Below are 19,215 nucleotides of genomic sequence, written 5' to 3'. Positions count from 1 at the left end.
TTAATATTTTTCTAGCCTGATAATCATCTTTTTTCATATGTCATGCAATTGTCCACCCATGACGTTTTATAACCCAGCCAAGTTAGCCTGATAAAAGCCCTTACATTCTATTACTCATCTAGATTCCATTGGATTGCCTCTTTGTATTTTGTGTGTTCCTCATATTTCAACAAATGTGAATCACTACTCTAATGATATAATAAAAAAGATGACAGAATGACAAAGGACTTACAGACTGAGTGCATTGGACTTAAGTTATAATTATTGTATCACTCATTTTTGTTAAAATATTTTTCTAATGGTCACTGGAATAAATCTTGTTATATACATATACTCAATCTAATATCAGATAAAAAAGCTTAGTATTTAAAAAGTGATAATAAATAATAAAATTATTTAGTACGTTTTGCCAGAAGTATATAAAACTCTCCATCAGATATGACACATCCTTCTACCCGTCTTTGCCCTCTCTCACCCATTTTGCCTATTTTGAGGAATAATTAAGGTAAATATTTATTTCAATTAAAATAGCAAATACTATAAAACAGTACTGATAGAAAAGAATAATTTACAAAAAGTAAATGGGACAGGGGGTTTATCTGGCTATGACCAGGTACCACCAAGAATTAATACATATTAAGGATCCTTATGTCTAGACCAGGTTCTGCATACGGATATGCCCATTTTCCTCTAAAAAGTTACAGTCCGAATGGCAGTCATGAGATAGACAAATAGAAAAAGAACAAAAATATATTAGGAAGCATTTAATGGACACATATTGTTGCTATTTATATTATAATTATGTAATATCTTTCAGGAGCAAGGAGAAATATGTCAATGAGGTGAGAATAGGGAAAATTACAATGATATTCTCGTATCCAAATGGGAGAATATATCAAATCTTCCCAGATAACTGTAGAAAGCATTAATGGAAGAAATAATATATAGGAAATTTTTAACTATAGAGAAGAAAATTATCTAGAACACACTTACAGCGTGCCCAATAGAGAACAGAAATTTGTAGAATTACTCACTGACTGAAGAGAGTGAAATAGAAAGATTTCATGATTATGATTTTTTTCATAAAGCATTTTGATATTTCTTCTTTTAAAAATCAAGTTCTTAAAGCATGAGTATAATTATTGAGGAGGTCGAACAGTCTTCTTGGGAAGACTCTAGAGTCACAACAGAGACATGGCAAGAGAAGGAATTGATGGGCGGTCCAGAGAAAATGAAGAGTGTGTTCTGTTCCAGGGTTAATATACAAGATTAGAGCATTTGCATGCCCAGTGCCTATCATAGTGCCTGCTCACTCCTGACTGTTAATTTAAAAATTGTTATAGAATACAATGAAGACTAAATAGCTGCAACATTATGTGGATTCTGAGTAATTATGTAGGGCTTTAGAAGACGGATTGTAAAAAAGTATAATTTACAAATCTTTTATTCTGCACTAAATCAGTATTGGTGTTAGTCAACTGAATGTATTTGGGTGAGAGTAGAAGGAAAATATGTAGATACTAATTATTACTGCTTTCCAGAAGCAATCACTTTGGAATCATAGATTTTTCTCTTACTTTTATGGTATTCACCATTATTTCTCAATAACTTGCTTTTCCTTAAATTGCTTTATTTCTTAGTGTTAATGATTAGATAATGACAAATTTCACTATGGACGGTCAGAATTTTGGTTTATAATTAATATATTGTACTATAAATTTCTTAGATGTATTTTCAATGATTACATTTCATTGACATATTACCAATGAGTTATATAGTGCTATATATATTTTATTTCTTGGGGTAAATAATTACTCATTTTTTGTTTGATTTTTTTAATTTTCCAAAAATATAAATTTACATGCGATATTTTCAAATCGATGAGATAATCCATAAAGCTTTATTTCTCCTCTCTCTCTTTTTCTTTTTGGCAGTATCTCTCCTGGAGTATGTTTTGCTTTTGAATGAGTACTCTCTAGGCCTGCTGCTCAGTTGCTGTTCTGCAATCTGTCTTCACCATGATCCTGTAAAATCCTTTAAGCCATTTTTCTGTCCTGGATACCCTGTTTTCTGATTCCCACAACTCCTTCTTTCTTGACGTATTCTCTCATTTCGGTAGCACACATTTTTTCAATAGTTTTTGTGCATGAGTGAATGCTTGTGAAGTTTGTGAGTTTTTATGTCTGAGAATGTCTTGGCAGTTTTGATTATTTGTCTAGATATGGAGTTCTCCATAGATGGTCACTTCCATTAAATCATCAGGCATTACTTCATGGTCCTCAAGCTTTCATTGTGGCTGTTTAAAATAATCAATTATATTTTGATTTCTGATCTTCTCTTTATAATATTTTATTTTTAATCTCCCATCTCTGGTAGTGTTTATGATCTCCCCTTAGGCATAAATGTTCTGAAATTTTACATTAATGAGCTTTGGTACAGATCTTTTTCATCCGTTTTACTGGACAGTAGGTGGATAGTTTCAGTATGGAAACGCATGTACTTTACCTTTAATTTTGGAGAGCATAAGTGAATTTTTTTTTAATTCTTTGGGTTCATGTCCTCTGTTCTTTATTCCTCATAGATTCATTATTTGGTTTTGGGTTTTCTAGATAGTCTTTTAATTTTCTTCTTTTGTCTCTCACTATATATTTGTATTTATATGTTGTCTTTCTGAAAGATTGTCTTCATTTTGTCCTCAACTGAAGTGTTCATTACTACAATTGAATTTTAAAGACATAAGTTTGTTCTCTGAATAAGACTTTTAAAGATTTATTTTTGTTTCATGGATCCAAAAGCTTTTTTTTTTCTGTTCCCAGCATTGCCTTTATTTTAAATCTTTTCTGTCATCTTTACTCTTTTTCTGTTTGTTTGTTCTGTCGTCATTCATATGAGGAGCCAATCCTTGACTCTCATTTTATTTATAAAAAATGAGACCTTAAGAATTGACTGGATATGCCTACCATCAGCATGTAGAGTGGATTCTTGTGCTTGAGTATAAGATGAAGTGGCTTGGCAATTATTGGGGGAGGGCACCACCTATCAGTTGCAGTGGGTTTTTTTTCTTTGGCTGCTCAGTTGTCCCAGAAAAGGTACAGCAATTTCCTACCTGGTAGAGAGGGGAGTGAGAAAGTCTGGCTACTAACTTTCTTAACTCCAAATAGAGAGAGAAAGCTGAGGTTTTTGCCAGTTAGTACATATATGTATATTCATCAATTAGCAAATACATCAAGTTAAAATAAATCTCATGTTATTTATGCAGGTTTTAATGATTTATTTCTTTACTTGATGTCTTGTGAAAATACCAACCAATTGATGGTATGAATCACAAGGATAAAAGTAATGCTAGAAAAAATATGAATATGTTTTTAACTGATTAGACCTATCTGTAGGTGACCTCAGTTACTCTTACAGAACAATTGCTTTGTTAGAAGAGCACAATTTTTAATACATTACTTGTCAACTTTGGATGATGTTAGCAGTGATCTCTAAATAAATTTACTATGCTCCCTACTATACCAGTGTGTGTGTGTTTGTATGGATGTTTATGTTATACGTGTGTGTGTGTGTGTATGGATAGGTTAATTATAGAACATCATAAAGTATACAAATAAATTAGAAAAGATGGATGTATTAGGTAGTGTCCTTGTAGGAAACTGATGATTTTGGAACTTTGAACACAATGAAGGGACTACGTACAGAGCTGCAGTTAGGGTTGAGGGAATCAGCAAAGATTGTTGATGGACTAGCAACATCAGAAAATGGTACCACCTGTAGCCCTGAAGGGGCTAGGGGATGAACTAGTAATACTAGAGCCAGGAGGAAGCACAAGTCTTGGAAGAGGAGCTGCCCAACACCAGGTGTAACTGTGGAGAAGAACAGCTATTTCCAGGATTCTGGTGCCCAAGCAAAGAGAAAATAGGAGTCAGAAAATAGTCACCTTAACTTCCTCTTTCATTGTCTAATCTCTACCTGGTTCTCTTTATTGGCAAAATCCAACCAAAATCAAAAGTGCAAGGAACCCAGGTCACTGTTCCTAGAGTACAGCCTGTCTATGGCACAGAGCAGGGAACGGGGTAAAGAATGGATCTTGAGGAACAGAGTATGACCAATTTAATACAATTTTGAAAATTATATACAAATATGTCACAGTATTTCTCCACAGATTAGGGAGGACTGATTGCCATGAGCATCCTACGTTGGTGAACCTGTTTTTAGACTCTAAGAAGTAGAGTTGGATATGGAAGTGAGCAGAGGTCCTAAAAGGAAATCTCATTCCAATCCAAATTTTTCTTAATAAATACTTGTAACATTTTAACCTGTTTATGGATCATCAAGAATTGGACTAAATTGCAGATTCTGATTCAATGAATCTGTCGTGGTGCTGGAGAGTCTGCATCTCGAGCCATATTCCAAATGATGCCACTATTTCTGGTCAGAGACCGACACTTGAATAGCAACTTTCTCTTTTTTTTTTTTTAGATCTGTAGCCCAGGCTGGAGTGCAGTGGCACAATCTTGACTCATTGAAACCTCTGCCTCCCAGGTTCAAGTGATCCTCTGGTCTCAGCCTCCCAATAAGCTGGGATTACAGGTGTGCGCCACCACTCCCGGCCCAATTTTGTAGTTTTAGTAGAAATAGGGTTTCACCATGTTGGCCAGACTGGTCTTGAACTCATGGCTTCAAGTGATCTGTCCACCTCAGCCTCCCAAAGTGCTGGGATTACATACATGAGCCACCATGCAGGACCACTTTTTTCAATAGGACTAAGCCTACAGGCAATTAATCACCTGCTTTTTCTATTGCTTTCAAGATTCTTTAACTTTACAGAGGGGTGGGGAAAAAAAAAGGCTTAAGCCTAGAAAGTGCAAGTTTCCCTGTGAAATGAAACATTTAACCAGATAATCTCCAACAGTATCTAAAAATTAAAAATCGAATTATGTGAAGCACACAGACTTTTTTTGTACTTCATGATTTAAAACACAAATTACTGACTTTCCCATATTGTGTATGTGTTTTTAAAATAACACAAGACACAAATGAATTATTTGGGACATAATATATGTAAAATAGAGATCAGTGAACAAGTTAAGTAGGAATAGAACAATTTAATTAAATACTTTGAAAGAAAGGCTTTATAGTTACAAATGAATACAACATGGTGGGTGGAAAAATGTGTTATTTTCTTGTCACATGTTTATCATGTTAAGATTGTGTATAATTAATAATTTCATTGCCCTTTTGCAGGTTAATACACATTTTAGGAAAATGAAGTCATACATAAAGTATATAAATAGGAAAAACACTGGTTTTTCTAAAAAAATATTTACATAGAAACAGCAGCATGACCATAATAATGGTTATTTTTATTATTAAAGCACTAATGAGCTTTCATTTGTTCCCTAGATTCCAAATCTATTCCTAGATCGATTGACTTATCAAACTTGTCATTGAAAATAAAATTTTTTTTGTCACTGCTTTGGGAAGATTAAGAAATTGTTTATTTCATTAAATGCAAAGTTAAAGTATCTAACCCATTATAAAAATATTTACGATTTTAAAAATGTGTGTCATTCAATATAAATTGATGCTTAGGAAAATTTCCATAGTCACTCTTAGTGCTATTTTGGATTGTTGACCACAGTAGAAACAGACCAGTTAAAAAACAAAACAAAATAAAACAAAACAAACAAAAGGAAAAACGTGTTAAGTAAGCTACTTTAGGGTTGAGTAGCTTATCTATTGATTTTATTCACAAGATGAACCCAAGGAGATCTCATTACATTCGTGATTTATTCAATTTTTTCTTCCAGAATGTTATCTACGGTATCAATTTTGAAAAAAATTCAAAATGTGCATTTATTATATTATTCTATATAGATCTGTACTTGAGTAAATCGATAACTTTCTTGTTTACTGATACTTACCTTGTTCTTCTAACACTGTAAGCCTTCAGAGTACTAGAATAGCACAAAGTATACACACATGTCTGTCTGCTGAGATATCTTTGGATATTTTACTGACATCCTGCATGATCTCATGAAGGATTTAGAAAACATAAAGACTTATAATTCAGAAGCTGTTCATCCATTTTACTTTTCATATGTTTGTTTTTTCCATTTTTTCTTTTGTTCCATAACCATAAGAATTCACATCTTATACCATATGACAAAAACTTTTTAAGCAAAAATGAAGAGTGCATCTGCCAATGTGATTTTTGTTCTCAGCTTTGTCTTAAAAACAAACATTATCTTTTGGGGCTTTTATGGGTTTTTTTTTTTTGAGACGGAGTCTTGCTCTGTCACCAGGCTGGAGTGCAGTGGTATGATCTTCACTCACTGAAACCTACGCCTCCTGGGTTCAAGCAATTCCCCTGCCCTCCTGAGTATCTGTAATTACAGGCATGCACCCCCATGCCTGGCTAATTTTTTGTATTTTAGTAGAGATGGGGTTTCACCATGTTGGCCAAGATGGTCTCAACCTCCTGACCTCGTGATCCACCCACCTCGGCCTCCCAAGATTTTATGAATTTTTAAAGGCTAGAATATTTGCCTCTGACCATATGATGTTTACTGTTGAATTATGCCTTTTCTCTCCGTATTTCACCAAAGATTTCACCTGTGTCTTCCCCATGTACTTCACCAACAGAAAACCAAAATAATACATGTATATAGATTCTACTCATGAATTAGAGGAAATGTAAAACTTAATTAGGCCAAATGACAGTGCAGGGTATCCAAGGTGACCCTTTTATTGCAAAGTAAATTCAGGGTGATTAAAATAAAATCCTACCACATTTTCTGGACAAACAAATAATAGACATCTTTAATTTTAGCAGCGTCCAGAAGAGCACTTTTAATGTTCATCAAAGTCCCTACCCTTTTCTCCCCAACACTTTGCACGTTAGAATTCTCATTTATAAACTTTAGAGAATTAAAGGAGAAACTAAGATCCTTCCTTTACTTAAATGTATGTAACTATAAATTTTTATATATCTTTAAATTTGTGCTTGTCTTAGTTGTCAGTTAAAAATAAAACATTAGCATACTAAAAAAAGACATTTAAAAATAATTATACTTACATCTAACCTGCTGTTTTTAATCATCTCTTTCCTCACTCACATATCCCCTGATTTACAATTTTACTTAATTTCTTTTTTTTTCCAGCACCATTTTATTTATGTTTTGCAAGAATATGTATATATGAAGCGTTAAAATGCAGGTGTAAATTAATCTACTTAAGCATAATTTGGAATTTCTCATTATGGTATTTCAAATCACTGTTAATTTGCATGGAAAAGAGTTTGCATTTCAGAATATCATTTTGCTCTTAGCAATAAAGGAAAGGCACATACTATCCACTCTTAACTTGAATAAAATTTCCCTCAACCTAATTGAGTCTTAAAATTATGTGTTGTCTTTCTTATTTGCCTTTTACAGATAAAGAAAACGTGGCTAAGATAAGTGACTTGCCCAAAGTCACAGAGTTTTCTAATAGTAATTTCTAGACTAGGACTCAGGTACCTCGATTCACTATATGGTATGCTTATGATTATACAACACATCTATTTAATTTTAGAATGCCAGCTGTAGGCATACAGTACCAATACATATACAAGAAATTTATGACAAAAATATAACCAATGAATTTTCAACATCTATTCTCAATCTACTGTGTGAAAAAATTATTATTATTATTATTTTTTTTTTTTGAGATGGAGTCTTGCTCTGTCGCCCAGGCTGGAGTGCAGTGGCCGGAGATCAGCTCACTGCAAGCTCCGCCTCCCGGGTTCACGCCATTCTCCTGGCTCAGCCTCCCGAGTAGCTGGGACTACAGGTGCACTCCACCTCGCCCAGCTAGTTTTTTTGTATTTTTTAGTAGAGACGGGGTTTCACTGTGTTAGCCAGGATGATCTCGATCTCCTGACCTTGTGATTCGCCCGTCTCGGCCTCCCAAAGTGCTGGGATTACAGGCTTGAGCCACCGCACCCGGACAATAATCACTGTTTTAAACTCTGCTTCTAAGTATCTATATCTCAGATGGTAGCATATAACATCAATCCACAGCTAGAGAAACATAGGGTTCGACGCGTTAAAGGTGACCCTAGTAACAACAGAAACCAATTGACTAGATTGAATCCACTCACTAACCCACATTAAAGATCTGACAGATGCGTGCCCATTTTAGATGTAATCAAACCTTATCTGCCTGTTTTTCTATTCTTCTTCTCTACTGACACTCAAAAATTATGAGAAACACAAAAAGCAATAAATAAAAAACAAAAAACTTGTGAAGAGAAAAAGTTATCAACAGAATCAGACTCAGAGTTAACGCTGATATTGGAGCTATTATACAGGAACTATCATACTAATATGTTAAAAGATTAACTGAAAAAAATTGGACAATGTTTATGAACAGATGAGGAATTTGGGGAGAGAGATGGAAACTATTAAGGTAGGTCACATACAAATTCTAGAAATTAAAAAAAAAAAAACCACTATCAGTGGTAAAAAATGATAAACTGCCAGCAACAGTGGAGGCCAATAGGAATTGTGTACAAAATTGTTTTGAAATTGAAATCTTTATGTTTTGAAATTGAAATCTTTATGTTTCAATAAAGAGAAAAGAAAATAAAACAGAGCATCCAATAGCCCTGGGACAATATCAAACGTTATCACATAAGGGTAACTGGAGTTCTAGAAAGACAAGTGAGAGAAAATGGAGCAAAAGAAGTATTTGAGGAGATAATCGTTGAGGTTTCAAGATTTAATAAAAGAGAAAGAAAAGGAAGAAAGGAGGGAAGAAAGGGTTAGAAGGAAGGGAGGAAGGGGAGGGGATGGAAAGAGAGGGGAGGGGAGGGAAGAGGAGGGGAGGAGAGGGGAGGGTATGGAAGGGAAGGGAAGGGAGAGAGGGAAACAAAAACTACACATTTCAGGTAATAGAACTCCAGGCAAAATTCAATTAAGAAAATAAGAGAAAGAAAAAAGGAAACTGCACTAAGTCTTGAGGTTGAGATGTTTTATTCTCAGCATTCTCGTCAATCATCCTCATGGAAACCGGGGTCTGCATTGTATCTGTGTCTTAGGTGTGATAAGGTGTCCTGCTCCTTAGCAAATGATAATAGACCTCCTGGGCCTAAGAGGTTTTCCTATGTCTTGCCTATAGGCAGATAGTTTCACTTCTACCTCTCTTTCAGAAGCAGTAGCTCTTTTCTTGAGCTCTAAGGACCCAGTGTTTCCTGATTTTCCTCCAACAGTTGAAGGCCTTCTTTCATTTGAAAGAAGAGTTTCTAGACGTGGGCAGTGTATTTTTCTGGTCCCTAGGAGCAATCAACAATCTCATAGATACCTGTGCCTGCAAGCAAAACTGTCTCTTGTCTCCCGTCTTTCCCCGAGTCTCTCTCATAAGCACCCAGTAGAGGCCCTTGGAAAAGACCTGTGAACTGTGAACTCCTTTTGTATCTGTGGATTACAACCTTTCTTCTAAAATGACATATTGGTCCAGTTTTAGCTTTTAATAATTTGTTGTCATTTTAGCTGATGTAATTTTTACCTGCCTATGTGGCAGCCACCTCTTCCACACTCTGCCAAATGTGGAACAGTTTGAAAGTCTCCACCTCTTCTTGGAGATACTTGTCACTCTTTAGAATTCTGTTCACTTGGTTAACATAAAACCTTGGCTTTATAATAGACCCAAGGAAATTTATGATTTTGTATATTTTCCAATTTTTAGTTGTTTAGGGTAAAAGTAGTATTCACTTGCAGCTTTCTACATCCTAAATGGAAGCAGAATTCACCACTGGAACTTTAAAGAATAATATAGGCTTATTTCCTAGAATACTAGGATACTGCATACTCAGGTACTTAAACTCTTTTCATGTCCCTTTGAAAAGGGAGCTTCTTTTACACGTTCCTCCTCAGGTTCCTTCATCTATATGGAGAAGTGGTTGAGGGTGATATGCATTGGGCTTCTCCAGCACTTCTTGATAGTTACCTCCCACTGGAAAATAAGGCAGTGAAGTTGTAGCCATATGTGTACGTGTGTGTGTGTGTGAATTAGAACAGAAAAAATATAGTGGGGAAAAGATGAAGTGTACTTTTGGAATGGAGTAGAGTATGAGAAATTGAACAACTCTTATTTTAAATAGGAGAGAGAGTAACACTTAGCAGCAGTGTGTGAAGTAGAGGAAGAACTATAATGACATTCCGGATAATTCTGACCCTAAGACCTGGCAAACTCACTTAATTTCTATATTGCAGCATCTGTATCTACTTGTTTTTCAGGGTTTGTGTGATAATCATGTAGGCTAGTATTTTAGTCTTCGTTATGTCTTCTCTCTGTGGTAAGAACACTGTTAATGAAATAGTAAGTGCTCTAAAACTGTCAGTAAATTGGTTGAAAACCCCTGAGAAAGTTATTCTAAACAAGCAGTGAAAAATGTGTTTTTAAATTCAATTTTATGTTTAAGTGTGAATTATTTATAAATTAGTGAAGATGTTAAAGCTATTTATTGGAATAAAATTCATTTATATCTGTAGGAAAACTTATTGCTGATCCCATTTGCACTTAGGATCAAAGAAGAAATAAAATGTAAGATAAAAATAAAGTAGTTATTTATGCTATGCAATTGAAAGTTTGCAATCCTCAAAATAATTCCATTTTCTGCTCTGCTTGTTTTCCATTGTGTATAATACGATTTTAATTTATCCTTTCTACCAAGTGTCTAAATGGCAGGGAAAATAAAGATATCTGTTTATCTACCACTGAATCATTACCAAAAACATCCAATAAAATGTGATATAAATAAGACACAGTTTAAACTGACGTACTAAAATTTTATTTAATCAGTTGATGACCTACTTAATTCTTCCATGGAAATTAAGACTTTTATTTAGTTGTGTGGTGGGGAGAGGATGAGACAGTCTCTTCTCTTAGAAATAAACCCAAACTTGAAGGATATGAGAAACCTGAGATGCTAGATTGCTACAGTGACTGTTGCTAAGTATTCCAGTAAGAATTTTGGTGAAACTTGCTTCAGGAGAGGGAGCAGGTTAAAGTCTATATGGCTCAGAAGAAGGCCAGAAATTGTCTCTGCTTTAAGCCCACAAGTTCTCCCACTCCTCCCACTGCTACTTTGATGGCAAGATAGGTTAAAATCTTCTGTCCCACAAAAAAGGGGGAAAAATCTCCTGGTTCCAGAATTTGTTCCAACACAAAATAGAGATCTGCTATGATTTTGCACGGTACAGGCAAACTTTTCCCACCCCAAACTCACTGTAGACATAAGGAATTGTTTTTTTGGTTTCCAAATAAGGAGAATGGCAGGAATTCAGAGAATTTCCAAAACCCAAGGCCTGGACCAGGAAAAGTGAGAACCTGTTTAATCTCATCATGATGAAGAAACAAAGAGTCTCCAGCTCAGGGAGAGGCAACAGTGTGGAGAGACCCTTCTGTGACTAGTTTAGGCTTCAGGGACTCCTGAAAGCTAAAAGTGGAGTAGAAAGGCAGACAAAATATTTGATGTACCCAGCCACCATCTAAGTTCAAGGTAATACCAGAAGACACAGATCAATGGAAAGTCTAGCAAGTCAAGAAATAGATCCATACAAGTTTGGTATAATGTAGATGCATAGAAGATTTATTGGAGAAGAGATAGTCTTTTCAATAAGTGGTACAGAAAATATTGAAATGTCCCTGTGTAAAATAAGATCTTTGACACAGGATTCACATATATAAATCATATAAATGTTAACATAAAATGAATCATAGGCCTAAAGTATAAATGGTAAAACCGCAAAACTTCTTGGGGAATATATATAATGGAAAATCTGTGTGACGCTGGAAAAGGGAGCTTTGTATAAAACAAAATCATAATAAAATGAAAAAAATACATTGAACTTTATCAAAACTAATCACTTTTGCTCTGCAAAACACACTGTTAAATAAATGAAAAAAAATCTGAAAGAAAATATTTTCAATTAAAACTCAACTGTAAGAAAACCAAAAATCCAATACAAATAGGCAAAATATCTGTATAGACTCTATACCAGACAATATATATGGATGACATATAAGCACACAAAAAGAAGTTCAGCATCATCACTATATAACTACTGGAATCTCCAAAATTTTAAAAGATGGAAAATGCCAAATTCTAGCAAGGATAAGGAATAAATGAAACTCTCATTTATTGCTAGAGGGGATGGTAAATGGTATAATCACTTTGAAAAGCAGTGTGACTTACTCTTACTACACAACATAGCATCCCCACTCTGAGGTATTTACTGAAATAAATGGAAAACTTTAGTCTATATAAAAATCATTTTATAGATATTTATGACAACTCTATTCATAATCACCCAAATCTGGGAACAACCAAAATATCCCTCAACAGATGATAGGATAAACTGTGGTTTATCAATACAGTGGATTGCTATTCAACAACTGAAAAAGCAAAAGCAAGCAAAAAACCTCAAACTGAAACAACAACAAAAACCTGAAGTACGGAAGCGCTCAATTACATGGATTAATCTTGAATGCACCTTGCTTAGTGAAAGAAGTCAAACCCAAAAGACAACGTGCTGTATTATTCCATTAATTAGCCATTCTGAAAAAGGCTAATCTCTAAGAAAAACAAACAAACAAACAAACAGATCAGTGGTTTCCAGGAATTGGGATAAAGGGGAGGAATTGACTTTAAAGAAGCCAGAAAGCGTATTTTAATTTTTATTTTATGGAGACAGGGCTTCACTATGTTGGCTAGGTTGGCCTTGATCTCCTGGACTCTCAAGTGAACCTCCCACCTCAGCCTCCAGAGTAGCTGGGTAACGAAACTGTTCTCTACGGTATTGTGTTGGTGGATACCTTACTTTATGCATTTGTCAAAATCCATAAAATTGAACAAAACAAAGAGTTAACTTAGCTGTGTGCAAAACTTTAGAAAAGATCAACCAAGATGCCAAGTGATTACAGAATGAAATACAGACTAAAAGAAATGTGAATCTATCTGTATTGTAAATATGTGACATAACCTTCCTGAAAAAAAGTCAAAGTTATTGACCTAAGTAATTTTAAAAGACAATGCTTTGACTTTATAGGATAAGGTTGAAGACCAACAAAAGCTACTGTTTTAACAGTGTATTAGTATTAAATTTATTTCTAACAATGATATGATTTCCAAATTCTGAAACTACTTTACATGAGTGCTAGGACTGAATGTATAAGTAAATAAATTATACTTTGTGAGAGTTAGGTGTCTCAATGTCCTAGACAGAAGTTATAGATATGCAAGTAGAGATGGGTGTTGGCTAGAATTAACCTTATGTGCTAGATTAGAATTGAAGACATCAATTCTAATGGACTCATAGGTATCTTGATGTATACATGGTTAGATGCATAGATAAAGAGGTATATAAAGATACGCTTTGTATGCAAGTAACTTACATGCATGTATTTCCTATTATGTACACTACGAAGTACTAGAAGCAGTGACTCTGGTAGAAACAAGAAACTGATAGGAGAAATATTTAAAAAAAAAATACAAATAAAAAGCCCTATTGAAAGGATAAACTTAAGCCTAACCATATGAATAAGTACATTAATTAAAAAGTAGAGATTGTCAGATTAAAGGCAAAACTCAACGATACAATGTTTTTAAGAAACTCACATACAATTATTAAAACGTATGTTACAAATGTTCAAAATGAGATTATATCTTTACTTGTTTATGTATATAATGGATTATAATGAAGCCAGGAAATATTGTTAAAATAATTTTAACAATAGTCGATAGGACTACTATATCCAGTGTATAGAATTGTGTGTATGCTTCGTACAGTAATATTTAGAGCAGCATAAGTTTTAATATCAAAAAAGTGTAGCCCAGGCGCGGTGACTCACGCCTGTAATCCAAGCACTTTGGGAGGCCAAAGCAGGTGGATCATGAGGTCATGAGTTCAAGACCAGCCTGACCAACATGGTGAAACCCAGTCTCTACTAAAAATACAAAAATCAGCCAGCTGTAGTGGTGCAGGCCTGTAATCCCAGCTACTCAGGAGGCCGAGGCAGGAGAACCACTTGAACCTGGGAGGCAGAGGTTGCAGTGAGCCAAGAAAGCGCCATTGCACTCTAGCTTGCATGACAGAGCAAGACTCTGTCGCAAAACAAAACAAAACAAAAAGTGTAAACAACCTGAAAAATTGTCAGGTAAATACAATAGACTAATATACTGGAGTAACTTTATATAGTGGGATATTATGCAGCAGTCAAAATGGTCTGACTTTGTTTCTTCTCACAAAGTGATACTTTTTTTAGGGATCTCACTACAAAATATCTGATTATACTATATTTTTGTCTAGACTGTTTTTAAACTGTTATTTAACAACTAGGTTATTTTAAAACCAATTTTAAATAGCTAATTGGTAACTTAGAAAGTTAGCAATACAGCAAAAAAGAAAGATGGAAAAATGTACTCATAATTTCCCTTCTTAACATCAACTGTTATGGCTATTTTCAGAATTTTAATTACAGTTTAATTTCTATGTATTTTGTTATTATATAGCTGACATTATTTATACATGTAATTATATCTTTTTTGCTTTTAAATTCTGTAGAAATAATTCCCCAGAGTATAATAAATCTGCAAACATATTTTTTGTGGTTGCAAAGTCGTTCACAGCATTGAAAATTCATGCTTTATTTATCAATCCTTTATAATTGGATATTTTGATTTTTTAAAATATCACAACGATATATAAATGTAAAAGGAACTTCTTTGAACATATACATTTATCTCCTTTACAGTTTATCACCTTAGCACATGTTCCTATAAGGTTATTTATATTCTTAAAGCAATTGAAAGATCTTGGTATTTTTCAAAGTCATTTTAGAGAATAGTTGCACCAATTTCTACCTTACCTACCACTTTATGACAAGATCACGTTGCTTTCTGAACCTTATTTATGTATGTTGGTGATTAAATTCTTCAAAAAAGAAAGCATTTTTTGGTAAAATTTATTCACAAAGTTTAAAGAACAAATGTTTTCTGTAAGTTGGAAATGGTTTTCCTTAATACCTAAAAGCAACTGTAAATCATCTGAATTGTACTAACAAAATTTATGGAAGAGACAAGCAGTGACTATACACCTCTTCATATTTTCAAATTGGCTGCACTAATCTAAAATTAGTATCTGGGTACAGAAATAAAACATTTATTTTGCTATGGGTTATAGATAATTTTAATGTTCATATTTGTGTTATGTTCAACAAGAAGCATTTCTTAAAAACTAACCTGCCTAAGTATTAAATTAAAAATTTGAAAAAGTAGCAGAAAATTCATTTGCAAAGGAATACTGAGAAGACTTATTCTAAGAGTATTTTTAGCACAGTGCAAAATGTAACTGATTGTTATCTATGCCTATTAATTATTAAACAACTGTTTTGAAATTATAATATCATATGATTTTTATTTTGAACAGATACTCAATTACGGGTTAAAAACAATCTAACATGCAAGATTATCATGATTTTACTCTTATGTAAGTTATCTGATATCTTACAAATTATTTATTAGAAGTACAATATTTCCTTCCTTATCCAGTTTCACTTTCCATGGTTTCAGTTACTTGCAGTCAACTATGGCCTGAAAATATTAATGAAAAATTCCACACATAAAAAACCATAAGTTTTAAATTGCACAGCATTCTAAGTAGCATGGTAAAAATCTTGCAGTATCCTGCTATGTCCCTCCCAAAATGTGAATCCTCCCCTTGTCTAGTGTGTCCCTGCCGTCTACACTATTGATCTGTTAGTCATGTAATTGCCCTCTCTGTTGTCACATTCACTGTCCAGCATTTGCAGGGCTTGTGTGCAAGTTATTTAACAACATTTTACTTACTTTACTTAATAATAAGCCGGAAGTGCAAGAGTAGTGATGCTGGCAACTTAGATATGCCAAAAAATGTCAGAAAGTGATTTCTTCAAGTGAAAAGGTGAATGTTCACAATAAGGAAAGACAAAAATTGTATGTTGAGGTTGTTAAGATCTATAGTGGGAAAGACTCTTCTATCCAAGAAATTTTGAAGAAGGACAAAAACCATATGCTAGTTTTGCTGTCCAACCTCAAACTGCAAAACTAATGACCACAAAGCTTGATAGTGCTTAGTTAAGACGGAAGAGGCATTAAATATGTCTGTGGAAGACATAAACAGAAACCGTGTTCTGATTGACAATGTGTTGCACTAAAAAGCATTGAGCCTACACAAACACTTCAGCAAAGGATCCCTTGAAACAAGTGACACCAAACCGTTTACTGAAAGTACAGGATAATTACCAGTTTATTTTGAAAATAAAGTAACTGAGATAAAACAAATTGCCCACTGCGCCTATCTCTTACTCCTTCGACAAATTTAGGAATGAATTTGGGCTGAAAAATGTGAAAATGACTGAAAAGTTTCTGTTGATGAAGAAGCTACTGTCAGATAAGTAAAATACAGGAAGATTTTAAGAAAGAGAGAATGACTACGTTCAAGTAACTATTATTACAGTACAATAACGGTTCTATTTTGTCATTTGTTATGATTATTAACATCTAACTATGTCTATTTTATAAATTAAACTTTATCATACGTAGATATGTATAAGGGAAAACATAATATATATATAGGACTCAACACTATCTGCGGTTCTAGGCATCCACTAGGGGTGGATATCCACATATCCTCCGTGGATAAGGTGAATCTACTGTACTTCATGACAGTTTTAGCTGTTTTCCTATCCACATATCCTCCGTGGATAAGGTGAATCTACTGTACTTCATGACAGTTTTAGCTGTTTTCCTAGTCAATTTTGGCTGCCACAACAAATTGCCATAGATTGGATGACTTAAACAACAAACATTTTTTTCTTACAGTTTGGGAGACTGAAAAGTCCCACATCACTGTACTGACCAACCCAATGTCTGGTGAAGGCGTTGATTTTGCTTTGCAAATAGCCACCTTCTGTAGTATCCTTACATGGCCAGAGCAGAGGGGGCAAGCCAGCTTTCATGTCTCTACTTATAAAACAGCAATCCCATTCATGAAACCTCTGCATTCATGACTAATTACCTCCCAAAGGCCTCACCTGCTAATACCATCACACTGGGATTGGGATTTCAATATATTCTGTCTGGGGGGACACAGATGTTCAATCCATAACGTGTATTTTAATAATAAAAATAGATTTAATTTTTATTTCTACAAAATCTAGAGAGAGTCAAAAGTTCTGGAAAAGATAGATTATCTTTTTAAAGACAGAAAGATTGTCTTGTTTCCTAAAAGTTTAAATGAGGGCTTATGTGTTTTTTTTTTAAAAAAAGCATTAGTATAAAAATAGATGAATTCATTATAAGGCTATTTGGTAATGAGCAACTTGAAAATGCTGTTTCTCATCGCCCAGCTCATAAAGCTCATTTTACCTGAATGAGAATTCAATCAACTAGGAATTCTATTATTTCCATAGAAAATAAGTTGTGGTAACTGAGGAATAATTTAAAATATTTAATTAACCTGTAATTAAAAGAATGCAGAGAATATTTGCATCAAGCATTTATCATAATTTCTGCCCCATGCAAAATACGGTACACTAGTTTGAAATAGCATGTAATCATAAATTATAAAAATCGTAATACCATGTAAACTGAACTTGATGGGATATTTCACTCTGATAAAATTTACAGTTATAAAAATAGACAAAGAAAATATTTCACCACTTTCAGGGTGTGTGTGTGTGCTTGTATGTGTGTGTTTCATTGTGTGTGTGAGAGGAGTAAGATATAGGTACAGTGGACAATTTGTTTTATCTCAGTTACTTCATTTTCAAAATAAACTGGATGGACCTCATACTCTTTAGGCATTTTCAACTTATAAAATTGAGAGCTTCTGAGCTGTTCTTGTGATACCTCAGTAAATTTCACTAAGTGAACCTAGCTCTAATTAAAAGAGAGATAATTAAGATCAAATTAGGATCATTTTCCCTCTAAATTCCCCAAAGTCTTATTCCACATGACAGCAATAACACTGTTTTAAGGATATTGACTCCTTTGGCAACAAAATTATCCTAATAGGCAGCTTTTTATATGTAAAAACAGGTCATCTTCCCCTTAATTTCTTCTCTAAAATTTGCGTAGCTTTTAAGACGGTATTTTGGGACCAGAAAGAGCCACAGCCTTCTCTGTACACATATTTTGTCTAATTCAGAGGGAAAGGATAAGGGCAAAGGATGAACAATGATTTCTGCAAGTAGCTTTTATCATAGAAGAGTACAGCATGACTTCAGTTTCACGTTGGCTCTCATTTTGCTCAATATATTTTTTTGATGCCACACATGAATTCATCCCCAGGTCAACTCCTGAGAAAAATTTGGGAACATATAGGGGTTCCTCCTGGGGTAATTGACCAGAACAGGATGGCTGGCCTTAACTTTCCCCTCACTTTGACTAAACTTTAGACAGGTTTCTTCCTGATTATGGGCTGGCGATCTCTTTTTTCTTAGAACATTTACTTTAGAAAGCTTGCAATTATAAATTATTTCTCTGTCCCTTTGAGATATAAGTCTTCTCCTGCCTATAACCAGTTTTACAACTCAGGAATGCCTTTCTCAGTGACCTAGGAGCCATCCTTTGAAATGTCAAGAAAAATAGGGCTCCTATCTTCCAGTCTCTCTAGGAGGGAAGGAACTTAACTTATGTAAGCACCAACGCTAGAACATAAATGGCCTAATCACATTGACCAACATCATCCCTAATGTTCTTCAGTAATTTTTCACTAGATTATCCAAGCATTTAAAAACTTTTCTGACTTTTATATCAGTAGAATTGAGTTCAGTCTTTCTCAACTATTGAAATAGTCTTGATCCCTATTGCAATAGTCTTGAATAAAGTGTTACTTGCCATTTAACTTGTTTGATGCAATTTTTCTTGGACAATCACAAAGTACCATGCATGTTAAATTTCAATAGCCAACTGAAAGACATAACCCAATTAATAAAAATTGATATGCGTTCCAGTTTTGTTGTAACTGATAATATATAGTGGTATATGATTCCAAATTTAAAATATTCTTAATTATATGTATTATAATTTCTCTAAGCACATATTATGATATATATGCATACATATGTGTGGTTGTTTTTATGTCAGAATATATATATTTTTGTTGCTATTTATATTGGGAACATATT

This window comes from Macaca thibetana, chromosome 9, assembly GCF_024542745.1.
Source record: "Macaca thibetana thibetana isolate TM-01 chromosome 9, ASM2454274v1, whole genome shotgun sequence".
In the NCBI taxonomy this organism is placed as follows: Eukaryota; Metazoa; Chordata; class Mammalia; order Primates; family Cercopithecidae; genus Macaca; species Macaca thibetana.
The sequence above is the reverse complement of the archived record's forward strand: the minus strand, read 5'-3'. Positions refer to the sequence as shown.